Here is a 5,312-nt window from a genome sequence, read left to right as displayed (position 1 = left end):
AAATAAATAAAATAAAAAAAAAATTAATAAAAAAAATATTAGCCTAAATCTTTCTTTTTAATGAACTAAGAGAAATTGCAAATATAACTAATATATATTGCTTTTCTCTTTTCTCCAATCCCACATCCGTTTCTCTTTCCTTTTGAAGTTTCTTCCCATATTACAGTATCTCTTGTACATACTGGATCTCATTTACCCTTGTAGCTTCTCATACCATGCAGACAATATGACACTTACACATGTGCAGCTGATTTATTTCTATGAGTATGGTCTCAGGTTGCATCCATCTACCTATGCAAATCTCCAGTTCATTCTTCTTTATGCTCCACATATAATAAGACCACATCTTTTTATCCATTCCTCAGTTGATGGGCATTTGGATTATTCCCAAGACCAAGCTACTACAAACTGTGCTGCTATAAACTTGGATGCACATATATCATTGTGGTATAATGTTTGTAATTTTTCTAGAAAGATACCCATGAAGAGGGTAGCTGGGTCAAATGACACATCCAATCCTCACTTTCTGAGGAATCTCCACACTGATTTCCACAGTGATTATACCAGTCTACACTGCCACCAACAGTAGAAAAGGGTTCCTTTTTCCTCACATTCCTTCTAACATTTGTTATTAGTTGATTTCTTGATAATAGCCATTTTCTCTAGGGTGAGATGAAATCTCAGTGTTGTTTTTATTTGCATCTCTTAAATGACCAGTGATGCTGAACATTTTTTTCATATATTTATGATGATACTTAAATTTAATATGAATTTCTATTTGGATTTTCTCATCAGGGAAGTGTTTATAGGTCTCAGATGCCCAACTTTGGAATTGGGTCGTTAAATTTGGGAGGTCTGATTTTTTTTTTTTTCAGTTCTTTGTATGTTATTGATAGTAATCCTTTGCATGATGAACAGCTGACAAACATTTTTTTTTTCCCTCACACAGTAGGTTGTCTCTTCACTATGTTGGCAGTTGCTCTTGCTGTGCAAAAGCTTTTTTTTTTTTTGTCAGAACCATATATTGAACTCAGGCCCTTGTGCTTGCCAGGCAAGTGCTTATTCTACTGAGCCATCTCCCTGGCCCCTGCAAAAGCTTTTTAATAAGATGAGATCTCAGTTGTTGATTCTTTATTATAGTATGATAGTTCCTGTACAACTGGGGTTTTATTTGTAAAGTATTTGCTTGCACAAATGTCTTCAATTTTCCTACTGTATCTTCCACTAGATTTAATGTTTCTGTTTTAATATTTAGATCTTTGTTTCATTTTGAATTTAATTTACTGCATGTGAAAGATATGGTCCAACTTTAATCTTCAGCATATGCAGAGCCAGTTTTTCCAGCACTGTTTATTAAAGAGGATATCTTTCTTGCAGTGAATGTATTTGGCTTCTTTGTCAAAGATAAGGTGACAGAGTATGTCTAGGACTTTCCTACATCTTTTAATCTGTTCCATTGAACTTGATGTCTTTTTTAAAATTTCCCCCATAGTACCATACTGTTTTTATCAGAGTTGCTTTATAGTATAATTTCAAATCAGGGTTTGTGATGTCTCTCCCTTTTCTTTGTTGCCCAGAATTGCCTTTGCTATTCTAGGTCTCTTCTGGTTCTAAATGAATTTTAGGATTATTTTCTCTCATTCTATAAGATATGCTTTTGGAATTTTGATCAGAAATGCTTTACACTTTCTTTATACCCTGGTTTTCTCATGTAAGACAAGACATGTGATATTTAAGTGTGTGAATCTTATTTCATTTAAGATTATGGTCTCAAGGTGCAATCATTTTCTTACAAATGACTCAAATTTATCTTTCATTATTTCAGAGTATTAAATTATGTAGATACAGACATTGGGTGGCTTCTTGGAATAGAATAGAGTAATACTTTCTAAAACACTGATATTTTTAATTATATGCAATACATTTTATGAAGTAAAATTTTCATAGTTAATTTATTTGAAAAAGGCAATAAGCTAATGACTAAAACAATTATGGAATTGTTACACATTTGAAATTAACTTGTTTTACATATTAAAAACAAGGATAGCTGTACTTATGTACTTGGGTAAATATTATTACTGTTGTTAAAGGACTTGATCACATCCAAAGTCACTTTGAATTCTATATGTAGGCATTCTCTTTGGCTTAATTTTGGTTATGTATGTATTTAATAAGGTATATATTTATGTTAAAATGTTAAGCATACTCACACTTTTTGAAATCTTAGATTCATTGGAAAATTATCTTTCTCATAAATTATAACACATAATTGTGTCAATTTCTAAGGAAACTTAAATATTAAGCTTTCTTTTTGGTGAACAAAAAATGGATTTTTTGATTTGTAGCTGTCTCCAAATTTTGATTTAATAGACCCTAAATGATTCTTGACAAGTAAGTAGAAAATGCATATTTTAGGAGCGATAAGATATGTGATACCTGTGAGGACAACTATAATGAAGGAATAATTTTTTTCTAGAGTGAAATAGGTCAGACTTTGGAGGACAGAGGTATCCATCTTTAGTCCAGATTCTTTATCCCAGTGAAATTTGATACTGGTAGTGTTTATAGCCTAGAAAGAGCTCAGTGAGTGGAAAACCCCAGAAAGCTCATTAGAATAGCAATTGTCCAATACTTCTCAGCCTTTTCTAAAGACAGAACACTTCATATGGTAGTCATAAGAGTACTGTTATCATTTACAAGTAGCCGTTAGCAAGAACTCCCTAAGAGAATGTTCACTTATACCACAATTTCCAAATGATGAAAATAATACTTCCCTCCCAGTGGAGTACATTTTAAAGTAAAACTTAAAATAAGATTTAGGGAGCTGTCAAAGTTACTGCCTGGAATCATAGATCATGGATAAGGGCCATTTATTCAGCACATTTTAACATTCTTAAATAACAATTAAGCTTGTGATCCTATTCATTCTATATAATAAGACTTATACTAAAGTACAATTGAAATGCTGGGTACAGAGATTAATGGGCCAATTTAGATTTCTTTGCATAGTAATCAAATATTTGCTGTAAATATTCTCTTAATTTCAATATACATTGAGAAGCAGGTTGTAATTTTATTGCTTTTACCTACACAGCACCAAATTCCTCTTATTGTAGTAAGAGAAATGATTTTATTTGGAGAAAGTCTTCTTTTTCTAGAAGTTCATGTTGTACTGGGAGAGACTCATCCTTTCTGCTGACTAAAGAGATGGAGTTATAACTAATTCAGTGATTTATTAAGAAGGAGGCCAATAAATCAGTATGAGCAGTGACAGTCATACTTGAAACATTTATGAAGGCGTAGACAAGAAATATGCCTTCCCATTGGGTAGCTAAAGTGGTAGAACACAAACCAGAAGTTTGTGAACCCTGGCATGAGCTACTTATCAAAAAAATAAGCCTAGCAAAAGGGAAAACAGAAGTGGGACTAATAAAGACAGGAAATGCGTCATTCAGACATGAGTTCCACATTCAACCGTATTTGACCCATACATTGTTAAAGCCAATTTGAAAGGGGGTTCTTCCCTTGCAAAAGAATAACTCATGCCCTGTACATTATCTTCCATTATAAGATCATATTGTTAAAAAATAATTTATTGAGAAACAAATAGCAATGAGACACTTTCAAAACCGATCAGTAAGAAAGTTTCAATAATAAATACATTGCACATTGTTGTCTCAGTGTTTATTCATTGTACAAGACCCAGACATGACATTCTGTCCACAAACACTATTAGAATAAGTCTTCTTCTTCATTGAATTGAGAGAATGTAGTTGTATATCTATCCTAACTATTTTGAATATACAGATACAAAATGGTCATTCATTTGTATCCCCTTTTTTGTTTAGTTTTGTCAGAGAAGGGTATTCCACTGTCATTTAAATGTTGTAAGTGCATGAATTCAGCAAAATATTCCAATATGGTCCAGTAGTCCATCATAGTAGTGGGTCATCTGCAGGACTGGTAATATCAAAAGTTGTTGACCTGAGCCATTTACAGCCCAGCATAGCAACATGGCTTCACCCCTTATACTTCATTTTTATATACCTTTCTGTTGGATGGTTAACACCAAGATAAAGCAAGACATATATAACAAGAAATTTAACTTTTGTATCTGATAAGGTCAGCCAAGCCCCTCAGGATTTACCCTGAAACCCTGTACCGCACTTTGTAGATCCTTTGTGAGTGTCAGCCACATGGATGAGTCACGGCCATTGCTTTACCAATTTGCTCTCTGTGAAAGCCTGAGAGAATGTTTTCTCTCCATGTGACTCTTCTTAGGCACACTCTACATCATCGATCACATTCCTCTGTGGCCCATCTCCTTGATCAGAAAATTTGGAACACAACTGAGTTACATGATGTTACAGTATCAATGCTTTAAGCCAACCCACATTAGAACTTAAAATTGAGTCAGATTTCATGAATAATAGCAATTGTATTTATGTGGGAATATTTCTGCAGAATATGATATGAAGAGCTCCATCCTGCAATTCAACTTCAAAAGAGATCACAGGAAGGATGGAAGATTGTTATCTTGGTTCACATGAGCATTAATGGCTTGTTTAACTCAACTGTTTTTTCACTTTGCTGTCACTAAAACTTAAGTCTCTGGGTATGTACATATGTAAATCACATGTGTATTCCCAAAGGCTGCTTTATCTATTCTTTTGAACCAACAGACCCTTTTCTCTGATAGTCTCAGATTCAGTTTCCCATAAAGATATCTTTTCCCAGAACCATTCTGTTACAAAACTACAGGGAACTCTGAAACATACACTCTGTTCTCCATAGTTGAGTTGTTTCCACCAGACATTTACATCAATTTTTATTCATGCTTATTGCTGTCGCTGGCCATGTCACTTTTTCTAAGAGTTTTCACTGTCTCCTGCTCTGTCACACACTTTTATCATGGATGAAAAGGACACTTCAGTGGGTCAGTATCGCTTTTGTGGAAGAAGAAACAACTGAAGATTAAAATTAGAGACCTTGATCAAAACATGGAAACATAGGAATAGCTTGCAATTGTTTTACAAAGAGCAAGAAGCTTAAAGAGTTTAAAGTAAAATTTGGGGATGGTCAAGAAAAGTGCAATTTCTTTTGTTTGTTTTGTTTAAACTCTGGAAAGGTAAGAAGTTGAAGTTGTACTATTCATCAGAGAAGATGTAAGGGTGGCATAACCAAGTTTACATTTTAGCAACTATTGATCAAATGTTTGCAGAATCAGAATTAAGGAAAACTGTTAGGTGTGAGTCCTCAATGTTTTCGGTGGAAATTTTCAGAGCATCTTGCATGTGTGTATCTGATAGATT

This window comes from Octodon degus, unplaced genomic scaffold, assembly GCF_000260255.1.
Source record: "Octodon degus isolate 3935 unplaced genomic scaffold, OctDeg1.0 scaffold00247, whole genome shotgun sequence".
NCBI classification, from domain to species: Eukaryota; Metazoa; Chordata; class Mammalia; order Rodentia; family Octodontidae; genus Octodon; species Octodon degus.
The sequence above is the reverse complement of the archived record's forward strand: the minus strand, read 5'-3'. Positions refer to the sequence as shown.